This window comes from Diorhabda sublineata, chromosome 4 (assembly GCF_026230105.1).
Source record: "Diorhabda sublineata isolate icDioSubl1.1 chromosome 4, icDioSubl1.1, whole genome shotgun sequence".
NCBI classification, from domain to species: domain Eukaryota; kingdom Metazoa; phylum Arthropoda; class Insecta; order Coleoptera; family Chrysomelidae; genus Diorhabda; species Diorhabda sublineata.
The window spans coordinates 38,529,626-38,545,270 of record NC_079477.1 but is presented as its reverse complement, the minus strand read 5'-3'; the positions used below and the strand labels follow the sequence as shown (position 1 = coordinate 38,545,270).

The 15,645-nt window shown below is 33.6% G+C and overlaps 1 protein-coding gene across 1 annotated transcript in view; it reads right to left on the bottom strand.

Annotated features, from left to right (window-relative positions):
* The window catches only part of LOC130443441 (octopamine receptor beta-2R), a 158,330-nt gene that overhangs the window by 73,583 nt on the left and 69,102 nt on the right, over nt 1-15,645 (bottom strand). The window contains exon 2 of the mRNA XM_056778063.1: nt 2,147-2,431. The gene's annotated coding sequence lies outside the window, so the exon portion shown is untranslated. The remainder of the gene's footprint in view (nt 1-2,146; nt 2,432-15,645) is intronic.

The window sequence follows — 15,645 nt, the reverse complement described above, 5'->3', positions numbered from 1 at the left end:
AATTAGAACGAAATGAAGAGATACTTAACCTCACAAAAGCATTTTGATTTTTTGAAAACGAAATAGTTTTCCAAGAGTCGACTTGAATTTGCACTGACGGAAATTCGCGAGCGGATGCTCGGCTTTGAGATTTACTCAGAAGTAGTGGCTCTAACGAAAAAATGACTCGAAACCATTTTTGTAGAAAACAAATTTTTTCGAATCGCTTTTAGTTTTCAAGTTATTTGCGTTTCAAAATTTCGAAAAGAAAAAAAAGAGCAAAGAAAAAATGGATAGGAGAGGTGAGAAAGATACAAGAAAGTTAAGGATAGCAAAATAGTAAGAACAAATGCAAGATGGCATCAGAAGAAGAAGTTGAGCTAACAATATATAAAGAGGAAACTCTGAAGACATGAACCGATGCGTCCATTTGCTCTGATATCGCCTATTTTGAGGATACGGCAACTACTATTTGAAAGGGTGTATAGATCTCATTTATAATGGAAAAAAAATCCAGGGGCTAGATCGAAAACTTTTCAGGTAACCCCCTAAAACCGTCAGTACCAACTTTTTCTTGGTTTGAACTTGTACGAAATAGAAAGAAAGTTAATTCTTTGAGTTGATAATCACTGGAATTGAAAATTTGTAAGAACAATTAATATAAAAACACATGATTTCGTGCATTTGAGGTACATTTTCATCAATCATTTTCGGAAACACACCATTTTCGCTAGTATTTCTGGAATATTTCAGCATTCACTTATTTCTAAGAGCTATGGGGTAGTTCGAACCACTGTTCCCCTACGTTCTAAGAAATTCAACCGGTTTTGAGCTCCCAAATATCCATCTGTAATTAATATACAACTCATAGTAGAAGTTGCTGTTATTTTGATACAAATTTGACCTTCAAATAAAAGTAAATAGTCAAAAATTTATTTCCAGAAAATTTGACATTGGAGAAGAATGAAAAACGACTTCCAGTTATTAGAGAACAATTGAGAACCCCTATTTTGCAAACAGGTTATTTTCAGATGGATGCACTCCAATCAAATACGAAAGTTCTCCAATTTTTATGGCCGATCAACTCACGCCTAAAGTGTTTACGACAAATAAAAATAATTGGTCGTAGTCGTACACTTATTTTTAACGTTTCGTTGATATTTATATTTTCGTATGGAGCTTTCGTACACCTGTTAGCAATTTTTCAAATACTATTTGGATATTGTGAAGGAACAAATTTTCTCTAAATATAATTTTGATTTATTTTATGATATAAGATATAAATCATGTCATGTTCGTTCTACTATTAATCGACAGTTTTTTGCCTCTTCCAGATTAAAAAAAAAAAACATTATCACAGATCTGTATTAAGAAAAGGACAAGCCGGGAATAAATTCGAATTAAACAAACAATCTCTTCAACATTATCAATGATGTGATCACTGGGACGTTCAGACCGGCGTGGTCATCTTGATAAATTCCAAACCAGTCTGTTTATTTGATTGCGTTTGTTATCCAGTTACGTTTGAGTCAATTCGAAACGTATTTATTTTGTTTTTTGTCTATGATTATCATCCGTTACTCGATGCTTCCAATTTTCCCAAGTTAACCTAATCACAGTGTTTCACAAACGACTCTACATAACAAAAAAACATTGAAAATAGTATAAAATTAGAAAATGAGAAACGGAAAACAGCAAAATTTAGAAGATACCATATGCAGATGACATAGTAATGATTAAAGAAGAGAACTGAAACATGTATAATGAATATAAGAATGAATGAACACAAGACTGGATGATAATAAGGAAAAAACACAAAAGATAATACTAGAAGAGTCAAAAATTTTGAATCCCTCAACATGAAGTTGCCACAAGATGCAGGATTGGATAAAATAGAAACTGAAGGACTGTACAAATAGTGGATTATTCAACTGAAAATATAAATTTTTTGTTCATGTTCGGATGAGGTAATGTAAATGTAGGGTGATCTATTTGAAATAACAAATTTCTTTATTTGACAACAATGTAGATATCGCCATGATACAGGTCGTATCACAAGATCTTTGCGCACAAAAATTTATAAAAGTCGTTTCCGCGATAATTGAGGAGCTCTATACACCAAACTCACTCTGTACAATAAATTTCAAACAAAAGTCTTGGGACTTACAATAAGTAACTGAAGGACGGGACCCTATCCGGTGAACTGTCCTATAAATCCTGGAAGTTCGAGATTATTGCTTTCAACTGTTTCACTACTAAACACACTTGAATTACAACAACTGCACTGAACACATAGTAATAAATGACTGTCAACTGTTTTTCTGGCGAATAGATTAAATTTTGATATTTTCACAGCTGACCTGGATTTATTTTTATTTCTTGCTGTTGTTTTTGATAAACTCGGTGTGTAAGTAGGTTTTAATTGAGCGAGTGACTTCTTCCTGTTGTATTCCTGAAAAAAAAAATAAAATTATAATATTGAATGAAGTTTAAATAATAACAGATTGTTCTAAGAAACATACTGGGTATTGCGTTAGTGAGATAAACTCAGGATCTTCTATGTCCTTCAAACCAACTAACTTCAATCACCCCAATCATCGCTGGAATAATGTGATTTGGATAATCACATCATACCAAACTTCAGTTATTATTCCAATTCATTTAAGTAGTCTGAAAAAATGAGGTTTTTTGAAGTTTTTGATTTACAGTATCCAATGAATCAATTTGATTTAGAAGAAGTTTCGAAAATTGGCGTATGGTTCTTCTGACAAAGACTTGAAAAAGTCTAATTCAAATATTTATGGAAAAAATGGAGTTCTTACTTGCTCTAATTTTTTTATTACATTGCAGTCAAACTATTTCATGCGAAATTGGGAGAAAATTCAGCATAAAGCAGCACGTACCACATATTTAATACACTGTTCACACAGATAATTTACCATGATGATGGTAATATTTTTTCACAACAACAGAAAATAGAGATTTTGATGAACAAAAAACTCACTGACTATTTCAGTTATTTTGATATTTTGACGGGAGAATTTTCGATTGAAAGTATTAAGTGAAAATTAAAAAATAAAAATTTAAAATCAAATGAATTGCAATATATTTGAGACATGAAAAGGTACGTTTTAACCGAACTTCGTCGAGAAAAGATTTTTGTGTAAAACATGAGAATAACAAACCAGAAACTTGTTTTCTGAATGACTCAAATAAATTTTGAGGTTTTGTGAAATACAAACGTGCATACAAACGATGTACACCTTTCTATCATCCCCAACATTGCTTTTTGACTTTTTTCCATAAGACCTGCAGGAAATCGAGATCAACGGTTTTCACCCTCAAAAACTCACCCCCTCTCCCTTCTCGTCCACAGATAATTTTTCCTTTTATTTTCATTGTATCCTGATAAATTTCGAGAACCAAAGTCGATTCGGAATAAGTAATTCATAAACTATAAAATAAAATTTTATTCTATACAAAAAATTTTGTTGATGTCCCTCAGTATGTTGTTGTCGATTAGTGCCTTGACTGACATTAATGTTCGTACTCAATTATTTTTACCACTACCAGCATTAAAACATTCTGAGAAAATTCATCTAAGTTGTGTGACCTTAAAATTGCGAGTGTTATTTTTGTATCTGATTTGGCAGATACATAATAACATCGAATAAATTACAATTAAGGTCATTTCAAAATAATAATGACAGCAGTATACTATTTTTGGAGTGGAATTTGTTCTTCTGAATACATCCTTGTAAAATTGATGTAAATGCAATACGTACTCAATATTTTCTTTTGAAATGGAATCTTCTATAAAGCAAAACTTTTGTATATAGATTGTAATGTTTGTTTCCAATAGGTGATTCTGCTTGGAAACGAGCCAAACATTTGAAATTTCAACATACACACTTAAAAGGTCAACATAAATTTCTACTCTTATTAAGTTTTCACGGGGTGCTAAAAAGTTATCGCTAAAGTTTATTTGGATACTATTTTGAATAGGGTTCTTGCAATGGTCGGTAATTTGGGTATTTAACATATTTAAAAATTTTTATTACCCTTTTTATTTATGAATTTATATTGAATTGCATTATATTATAACTTAAAATATTGTAAATCACAAATATAAATTGATTAATGTTAATTTGAGTAATAACACGTAACAGAAAACATGTTTCTATTGGTTACTGCGGCTATGACGTAGAAAGTAAGTAAATATTGAAACGTGATCGCTGCGTGTCGCCTTTCAAACGCCATTCTGTTGTCGTGAGTCGAGGTAATTAGTTGTTTAGTGCAATTTGTGTTTTTTAAGGGTTTCAAAGACTATGAAATGATTTATCGAAGCAATATCGGACAATCTACCTAAGGTAGCATCATTGATATCAAAGTATTCGATATACGCAGCCGAAGAATGTCATTGATCATTTCGATTGAAGAATTAGGTGTTATATATTTTAATCTTGATGAAGATCAACGCAATGTGACAAGTTAGATCTCGCTCAGACAATATGAATATAATGAATGGTTTTTCAATTGTTTTTCATCTAATGCAAGTTCACCAGACCAAGATCAGACCGCGAACGAACCGTAATCAACATTATAGTGTGGATCCAGCCAGGAACTTTGTTGAAACAATGGTGTCCTTGAGTGTTCCATTTTTTTCTGTCACACGAAAAGTACATTAAACCAAATTTGACAAATACAAAAGATAGGTAATTAATTGTAAAGTAACGAAAACCAAATTGGAAAATAATTAAACATGAAATACTCTCGATAATTATTGAAATATACGTTCATCGATTTTTATTCAATTTTGAAGACCCCGAACGAAATTACTTGGAACATTTTGAAGCATTTGAAAATTAATTAGACTGCATTCATGTACTTTTCGCCTTAACTCTTACAAAGGAGCGGATTCGGTTTTATAAATTTTACTCTTTTAATACCCCTACAAATAGAAATTTAAGCGCATTAAATCATAGATTACGAAGGTAAACCTCTTCTACCATCCACTGCCTGGAAATCCTTCATTACGGTAATAACCATAATGTGAAGATGCACCGTCTTATTTGAAAAAGAGTTTATCGTTCAAGTGAATTTTGTCATTTTCGATTTTATCTATCAGAACGGAATTAATACGATCTCTAATAATTTGATTATTCTATTCACGATTCTTATAAATTAAATATTGACAATTATACAATATATTATCCCCGTCCAGCGCCCCTTCTGAATTATAATCACCCTCTCGAAAATTTTAAATTGTTGGTACATTGTTGGGAAGGGGTTTTAGTCCTCTATCCATTAATATGGATTTTTTTTTCAAATTTAGTGCAATTATAACTGAAAAAATTAATTTTTAATATCCAAAATTTTGATATCACAAAACTTTACGTAGAATGAATATAATAATTTTGACACGCTTTAAACCGGTATTTCTGAAGAAAACATTCAATTCGCTTTTTAGTATCATTTAACGTAACTTGAGTGAAAAAAGTTCCCACGTGTCTAAAGTAACTTCTTTAAACTTTAAACTCTATGATAAATTCTTCACTTTGCTGCGTAGAACTCAAAATAAACAGCATCAGTCACACAAAGACATAGGTGGGGTTTAGCAGGTTTCAACAGCGTATACTCAGTATTGAGCTTCATTTCCAAAGAGTTTTCCGCAACTGGGGTCTACGTATGTAACGCCGGGTTAACTTTTCTATTTTCCATAGCCACGTATGACAGATAAACTTCTCGTTTCGTAAATAAACGGCTGATAAATACACACCACTTGACACCGATAAAAGTTGTACCAATTTAGAAAAAGAATGTTACTGATTTGAATCACGCGCGCAATTTAAATGCATTAATCTATATCAAAATTGATCAGACTTTTCAGATTCAATAATCGTATCTTTGTCACAGAAATGCTTGGAATTATTAAAATTCATACTTAAAATACATTCTTTGGATTTCATTCTGTTCTACTTGATATCGCAGGTAATAACAAGGTTTTTACTTTTTAGTTTTTCGGGAATTATAGTTATCAGTTTATAGTTAAACCGTCTAGAAATATCGAAATATTCCTCTTTTCTTCACTTCGGTTCTTGATCTATGTATTATCTCGGTAAAATATGGGCATATTGTCAACGAAGCCATCGCTAGTTCCTTCAGTGTACAATGAGAACAAGTAACTGACATGTACCTTGTATTGTGCAACTGAAACCTTTCTATACCGTTTTCTATCCGACTACAAGGAGCTTATGATCAAATAATAAGATTTTCCGAGGTATTTTATCGTTTTAGGGGTCACAGCCTGTGCTTTCGACTTGCAATAACACGTCTCATTTTATTACGGTTCTCGAAGGTACGGAATATAGAACAAATGTAGTGAAGCAGCTGCCATCCGGAATTGAATATAAATATCTTAACCTTCAACGTTTTTCTAAATTCACTTGGAATTACGTATTAGGTGGTTGTAAAATAAATACCGATGCACGTCATCAGTGACGTATTACGTCATATTACTGTGAACTGATTGGATTGCTCATATACAGGGTGATTTCTCTAGTATATTACCGCATTTCATTCAGATGAAGGAATTCACATTTTTGTTTGGAAGTTTTGTTTTCATATATTATTTCTATAAAAAGCGCTAATTTAGGGCTGCCCAGCTTATTACAGCCCGAGGGCCATATTTTCTCCACCAAACACTTCGGTTTATGGAAAACTGAAAACTATGAAATATTCGTCATATATTAATTGTTGTAATTGTTTATCATTAATATCTTTTATGTCCACATCAATATTTGTTGTGGAAAATCTAAATATATCTTCAAGAGTGGAATGTTTCAAACTGTTCCTATAGTTTGACTTCAAATTAGAGTAAACACGCTCGCAAATACATGTACTTCAAAAAAATTCGAACATTTGGCCAAAATCTTTCAAATTTGAATATTTCCATTCCAGTTACTCCACGAGATGTAAAAAATTGGTCAGCCTGCAGGTCGCATATTTCTATTTGATATTTGAGTTTATATCAATTTCAATCTCTTTACTGTCGATAATGTTCTATCGAATCAACCTAAGCAAAACTCACAAATGAAGAACAGAAAAACAGCCTACCACGATAATAAAAACAATGGAATTCCTCGGAAAATGGCTTATGGACTTACCTATATCCACAAATACACACTTTCGGGCCATGAACATGGAGAGATCAATTATTATTTGACTTAGTTGATATCAGGACAATGGTGCTTCCGAGAATACCTCGAAGCACGTTATGTCTCCCGAGTGACCGTCTTGCGCAGGATGATGAGGGTATATTTTTTGCGTACCATCGTTTCAAATCATCCTACATTATCTGGGAAACTGTGTGAAAACAAGAGCTCCGTCTAGAGATCAAAAACAGCCTGGATAGAGACAAGCACTTTCGCTACTGAGATTCTCAAACTCCGCTGTCTAGAAACGGATCGAGAAGCTAGAAAAGCAGGCAGATGAACAAGAAGAAGCTAACGACTTCCAGGACAAGTACAAGGAAGAAATAGTATGATTACTATATCCTTCTTTCACGAAGTAATACCTAACGGCAGGGAAATACATTTCGAAGAAAGAGGAGTAGGTTTTTAGCCGACAGGGGAAACGAGTCCGACATATCAGGAGTAAAATCTTGTCCTATAGGTGAATAATTATTCACGTTATAAGTTCGGAAAGTGCTTTAGTACGGTACGAGATAGATGTTTGTGGACGAGGCGTCGAAGGAGCCGAGTCGAGGATATCGAATCGAATCACCACCCCCTGTCATTCCGACAGGTACTCGTCTTATTTGTTGTTGCGGTTTCTAGTCTAACATTTCGATTTTAAATATATCTTATATTCTATTCAGTTTTGGTATATAAAAAATTTGCCTAATGGATTCATATCTAAATATAGCAAGATAATTAATATTTTGAAAGATTTGTTTCATCATAAATTTGCAGAATGGAATAAATTACGAAAGATACTCAGAATTTGGGAATTATCTCTATAAAATAGCAAGAAATATCTATTCAGAAATAGAAAAAAAATTCCAATCTTCAAACAACTATTTTATCACATTCGTTAAATTTGTTTAATCCATAATAATGATCAAAATTTTTGTTTTAGATATTTGCTAGCTTTATAGATGATTTATATTCCTCAATGACTGGTAATATCAGGTCATACCATAAGGTCATAAAGCGTCCTACGTCAAAAAGATAAATGTAAATGGGGTTAGCACTAGCAAAGCCTATATTCTGTCTTAGCTCCCAAACTGAGCGAAGAAAAATGATTAAAGATTGTTATAGTTTTGGATGAGAAGTTGGAAATGAATAATTAAATGGACAGGCAACGACAACATGACGATTAGAGACCTGACGTTCACATTTGATGAAATTCAAACCCATCTTAGTACTTGTCAATTAAATGGTAGTGATTTTGTTGACCAAATTTATGATTATTCATTCTATTCTGGAAACTAGTTAATTGCAATTTCTCAATTTAACTATATATATATATCATCTTGTAAAAAACTTTCTGTATGGAGTCTTCTCTTATTGTAAATTGCAAAAAGTTGACATTTTCCATTGATGACCCACCGGAAGGAAATAAAATTGTTTGATATTACATGCAAAGAAAATCATTGGAAAAGTATGACAGGAGAAATCTGTTGAAAAAATAGAAATACAGCGTTTAGAGCTGACGTGGCGCAAAAAATTTTTATAAGCAAACTAAAATGGATCTTCCAAAATCTAGATCTTAGATATACTACTAATTGGATGAGGACATAGAATGAAATGTAGCGTTGCAGAGTTTAATATCCAATGAAACGATAATTTGCGAGAAATAAACAAAAATCACTCTTTGATGTATCTCAATGATTTATACACGACACAGCAGCCAACTAAATTGGCAAGGCTCCTTCAACAATTTTTAATAGTATGTAAATTTTGATGAAACAGTTCGAAGTTTAAATCTGTGTCAATAAGCATGATGTGCCGTCAATATCTGCAAATAACTGACTCTATCATTTTCTTTGATATATAGCGAAGTTTATTTGCAAACAAAACTATTAATAAAATCTATAAATCTCCAAACTCTTTCTAGATCAATGAACGACTAACCCATTTTTTTAATGGCTTCAAAGGGGAAGCTGAACCAGGAATTTTTAATTTCTAAAGCAGCTAAACCCTAGGAATAAATTAGGTTTCCGTAGCAGATTAACATGAATTAAGGATATTGAGTGGAAGGAAACTCACAGCACTTTGTCAAATAACATCAGAAAGATATTTATTAAATGAACTATCGAAAGTGAGAATCCTTATTTATACAGGATAGCACCAGTATAAGATTATTAAATAACATAATTTTGAAGCTACTCTCATTATCTACGCCACCCCGGTTTTTTTTTTAATTTTTAACACGTTAACTGCCAAGGCTGAATTCTGTTTAAAAGGACAATTTAACTTAACTACATCATATTATTAAAAACTCAAATTCTAGTGCATAGTTATCTCAAAAAGCATTTTTTTTAAGGCCAAGATTCGACCTGCCGCTTCTCTAAAGCTGAATCATAAATACGCGTCCATATTCGTCAGCAGGATCGCAGATTGTGACGAGTGCAGTACATTCTTGAGTGCAGAACAGATTTAAAACTAACTGCTCTACATACTGTGCACGGGTCTCTCTTAATATTTTTTCCCTTCTTCTTCTTCTTCTTCTTCCTCTTTCAATAGGACCAGGTCCTGTCAATCCTGTACGTTTGATCCTCTTCTTGGATCTTCCTGAGAAGCTGAACTCCAGCTCTCATACCACAGGTCTGCCTACATGTCTGCGTGTGTTCGGTCTCTGAGTTTTTGTTTGCTTTGTCCATCTGTCCCCTGTTTATAGATTCTGGTCTTGCTCTGTGGGCTCTCAAACAGCCGCTGACTTTTGATGCTTCCATCGCTTGCGTTCGTGCCTCTTCTGTGAGGTTTCTTTCACTAGATATATCCACTCCTAGGTAATTGAATCTTGATACCTGTTGTGGATTGTGTCTTGTTGACTAAGATGCTCATATTAAATTTTTTGACAAAAGTTTCTATCTTATATAGTAGACTTTGTAAGTCGTCTCCATTTTCTGCTACGGCAATACCATCGACTCCATAAAACAATACCTTTAGGAAGCGCTGACCCATTCTGTATCCCGCACATTGACTTTGTTTATATCCTCGATAATTTGATCCATTATAATGTTAAACAGGATTGAGCTAAGGCTATCTCCTTGCCGAACACCAGTATTAATTTGAACTACCTTAATTTTAATTCTTGTTCTGGTTCCTGCATAAAGTTCTTTGATGACTCGTTGGTACTTATAGTCTATGTTGATTTTTCTCAAGACTCCTAATCACGTCTCCCAGGCCATTTCCACGTTTCTGCTTTGGTGAAATCAGCAATTCTGGACAAGGTATTTTTCCTTTTTTGTTTGGAAGGATTCCAAATTTTTAGCTGTTTGATCGGGATGATCTTAGATGTAAACAAACGACTGAAGTTTAAGTATAGTCGCTCAGCTTTTTAAAATATCATTGAACGATTGTGGACTCCCATTTTTTATCACTCGTAGACCCCCATCGAGTGCTCATAGACCCTTGGTGGTCAATCTAGACCATTTTGGAAACAACGGATTCACACTGTACCGTATTTTATTGAAAAATAGTAAATCAGCATCCGAGATGTTTTCTTCTTGTACTTTATGTAACGAATAAAGAAATTATGCGTTATTTAAGGGCCATACTAAATCTTAAACTGATCGACTTTGTCACAAGACTTCAACAGACTAATTTCGAGAGATTTATGATTGTTTTATTCGCTGTTTCAAATGGAATTAACATTATATACAGCTAAGATAACGACATCATTGCGTGCTTAATTAAAACTATCCTGCACAATGCCAAGAATAAATTGGAGCTTAAATTCTCAGTATACCCTTAAAACAACTGTTTTCTACGCTCTCTTTGTTTTGGCATATTACCCAAATAACCTTCAGGCTAAACATAACTCATTTTTATTAAAAATAAAACAGAACCGTAGCTAGCGGTATTTTTAACAAATTATTTAATTTACTTAATATGATTATACGAAGTTTGACTATTGAATAACGAGACCGCGCGCCTAGAAGGCGCCCTAGACGAATGGGGTATCTAGATATTTAGTCTATGCATGTCCCACAACACGTGTCCGTCACTATGATAGTATTTGTGCAGTAGTGGTTTGAAACGAACGCGTTTTTTTCTCGTGCCGAAAACCATGTAACTGCAATATTTGTAAATAATATTTTTGTCCAGCTACCTCTGTCTGTCATACTGGCCTATTGTTTTTAGTAGCTTTCTATGGATATCTCTCTCTCCATTGCCCGATCACAATGCACCTACGTCGTCCTACCTGCTTTACCAAAAATTCTAGAGCAATTGGCATTTTGTTTGTTCCATACTTCCAGTTGGAACATTTTCGAAAGAGGTTGAAGTACACAACTCAGAGCCAAATGAGGTAACCTTTTGATAAGTTCGATAACTTGAACTTACATCAATGAAACTTTGTGTTTTCTGTGTCTTCTGCACTAATTAAACTGATACATTCAAATCACCAGCAGACAGAAAACCTTCTGGAGATGAAGTTTATCTTTCAAGAAAAATGGGACCACATCCTGTTGACGATAATATTAGTAATGACAAGGAAATATTCAATTACCAACTAAATAGAGCACTATTGAATCTGCTTTTGAAATTTTAGTGAATAAATGAAGCTGCCTGAAAACCTAATTACAAGTTTATCCAAGTGATGTTGTTACAAAAGTAAAATACGTTTGCCTATTGCACAATATTGTAATTGACAGAGAGGGAATATAGGGGATATAACTTGGAAAATCTCTACAAACAAAAGGGGTGTACACAATGGAAATAGAGGAGTTAGACGTTTTAATCGTTTTAACATTGTTGTCGTTTCCATTTCTACGGCTATCTCATTTCACAGTTTCCGGGTGATATCTCTATCAAGTTAATTTTTATTTTGTATATCCCATAACATGGTTTTCTCAAGAACTTGAACAATATATTGATGTAATGAAAAATATAGGTGCGTGCTAGAAAGATTCTAGGAATAACAGATTTAAAAGTTGGTGCTGCTGTTATCTTCTGTCGAAGTTGCCGGTCCAAATCGGTCATACAGTGACCATATCGATATGTTTGTACATGAATAAAACGATGAGAGTAATATGTTGTAAATGGCCTTAGTTACATTAAAAAAATTAGATTTTATGAAGAACAATTTGCGGGAAATGAATGTGATCAGATTCTAATGAAAACAATGAATATTTCAGCTATTGAATTATTCTCCAGATGATTGACGAAATGTGCAAAATCGAAAAATATGAAATATTGAAAGATTCAAGGCTGAAACCGAAACATCAGCATGAAAAAGCAAGACAAATATGAACAAAAATTTAAAACATAGTGAAGCGGAACGTTAAATTTTAAATTTAAATTTTGAAACTTCAACAACGAACACTTATGAAAGAAATTCAAAAGATAAATGATGCTGGAAGTATTGTATCAACTTGGTGAAGTCAAAATTGCTATAAATATAATAAAAAGACGTGAATTTTTCATTTATTAATAATAATTCTAATAAATTATAACTTCACAAATGGAATACACAGAAACGCTCACAATATTCCTTGAAAATATTGTGCCTATTAAATCCGGGTAAACCTGGTAATACTAAATAAATATGGTTGGTAGATTCTTCGATAATTGCTACCATATTGACATCCACAAGCTTGTCAAGGTCATGTGTGTCTAATATAAAAAGTTTTGGCATCAGGATATAATGTTTTTGCGTGAGATCAATCTGCTGCACTCTACATTTAGAAAAACGACTCTTACTATAAAATTCTTCTCGAAACTTTCACAGCTGCTGTTCCGTTTTGGAGATTTCAATAATTTCATGATGGAGTCTTGCTATACAAGTTAATACTTTCTCGGTTTGCAGTAGACTTATCGATACGAGCACCTTTAACAACATAAGGATGTAATACGAGGTCTCGTTATTAAATTATTCTAAATTAGAATGCTCCCCTTCAATATACCCTCCTCTCATCGCCAAAAACCTTTCCATACGTTTTTTTCCATTGATCGAAGCAGTGCTGGAAGTTTTCTTTGATGAGGGCCTCTAGGAGCTCTGTCGTTTTTTGCTTAACCGCCTCCATCGACTCAAATCAGGTCCATTTTAAAGCAGATATTTTTCTAATCTCTCAAGGAAGTCTGAGTAGACCCGATGACGCAAGAGCTTTTGGTCAGGAGTCAGATTTTTTGGCACCAACTTCGCACAAACTAATTCCTCGTGTCAAGTTTTTCTAATTTGGTTGATTTTGGTTACTGTTTCCGGAGTTGAAACAGTCACAGGACAACCTGGCAGCTGGTCATCTACAGTGCTCTCTTGGCCCTCACTAAAGCGTTTACACCACTCAAAAACACGCGCACGAGATAGAGAATTTTCCCCATAGACCTCTTACAACAATTTACAGCACTCAGGTGGCGTTTTTTTCCTTTAAATGAGAAGTTTGAAATTGACACGATGCTCCTGTTTTTTGACGTGCATAGACAAAATATCTAGGTACCCAACGCACTATTATTTTTGTATTCCACTCGTCTAGGGCGCCCTCTAGGCGCGTAGTCTAGTTTTTTAATAGCTAGACCTCGTATACACCTCTCGAGGTTTTCCAGATTTTGTGACAGTTTCTACACATTATGACAATTAACTATCCACACAGTTGGAGGGTTATAGTTGAACATGTCAGTGGATATGATCTAATCAGAAACTGTTATATACATTAAAACTATCTGGAACCGAAAAATTATGATGACCAACCAATCTCACTCTTGTAAATATTTGGAGACATTTCTAAAACCGTTTCTTAAATTGAATGTTGTTCAACGTATGTCACGCGTTTATTTCGATGTTTATTCTATCGTACCTCATTTATTGATATTAAACCTCAACAAACAATAAACTACAATGTATTTTAGTCATTTATAAAATGCAATCTCATGATGGCAAATAAATCCTACTATTAAACATACCTTCATATATGAATACACGCGATCACGAAATATCTTGCCCAAATCGGCACGAAGTAATGATATGTTATTTACTTAAAAAGTATCAGAAACTCGAAATATTCTACTAAAATATCAATTTCGCCATTGACGTAGAGTATATAAAAGAAAAACTCCCCCCTCGATCCTTTCACGATCCTTTTGTAGAGGGTGGATATTAAGTGAAGTTAAAAACACAAGGTACGTTTATATACTTGATTTCATCATCAAATATGGTGAGGTGAATATCCAATGATCTGGGGGAATCCAGAGAAACCAATTTTTATATTTCAACCTGAATCCAGAATTCCAGAATCAACTAGAATTCTTGCGGGTGCATATTTAGAACACTTGGCTATACCTACTAAATTATTTTTGTTGATTAAATTATCTATATTTCATATATAGACTTTATACTCCTTTTATCCACAAAATTCCAAATTCCAAATTATATACGCAATCAATACTTTCGATAAACGGTAGAAATTAGTTATAAAAAATTATTGTAGCGATGTGGTATTTGAAGAAGTCACAGTTTGTAGTTACGCCTATGTAATCCTGAAAATGAATAATCCAAAAGAGGCAGCTGGCTGAAGCTCAATATTACGCTAATACCGTCGGACGATAAATCAAAAAATAAACTCCTCTTTCAGTAAGACAACGCTTTGAAACTTGTGCGGTTATCGCCAATATTTATTAACTGTTTGCTTCGAATGGAATCTCATGGGTCTTATTTTCTAGAAACATATTTCAGTTTTTATACCCAATAATATTACTGAGAAATTGGAAAAAAAAAAGCTTTGAAATCATAAAACGGTGAAGCTGGTTTCACATAAATTACAAATTAACCTCTATATGTATACATCACATTTTTTTCACTCAATCCAAATAATTTCATCATTTCTTGTTATTGTTTGCACAATAACTACGAATAAATATCTTGGGACATAGGCTTGGGACTTAGAAAGTCCTATGGAAAGCTATCCACGCACCTTAGCTTGAACTTTTTAACGTCACAAAGCAAACTGTAGGACTTCTTCCTTTTCGAAGCACCAGCGGCATTCCGAATCGCCTACGAAGCCTGTAGTGAGGAGATAGGTGTCGTAGAGGCAAGCTTCAAAGCTTTCCTGGAGTAGTTGGTTCATGAAGAAGGTAGAAACTGAAGACCACGTCGTCTGTGAGTGCCCAGGCAAGCTTCAAAGTTTGCCTGTAGTAGTTGGTTCATGGAGAAGGTAGAAACTGAAGACCACGTCGTCTGTGAGTGCACAGGCAAGCTTCAAAGTTTGCCTTATTGACTCCTAGAATGCTATCAACGTTTGGCATCGATCCTTGGTAATTTCAATTGGGATACGATGGATCTATCAGAAGGGATATTCTCTTCAGAGTTATTGGTTGCCCGCTATTCTACTATGAACTACGAACATGAAGGATATAAGGATGAAACTGTTTTCATTAGGAAAAGAAATTTCAACATTCTCAATTTCAAATTAAAATCGAATTGACATTGATACAGCAAAATCAT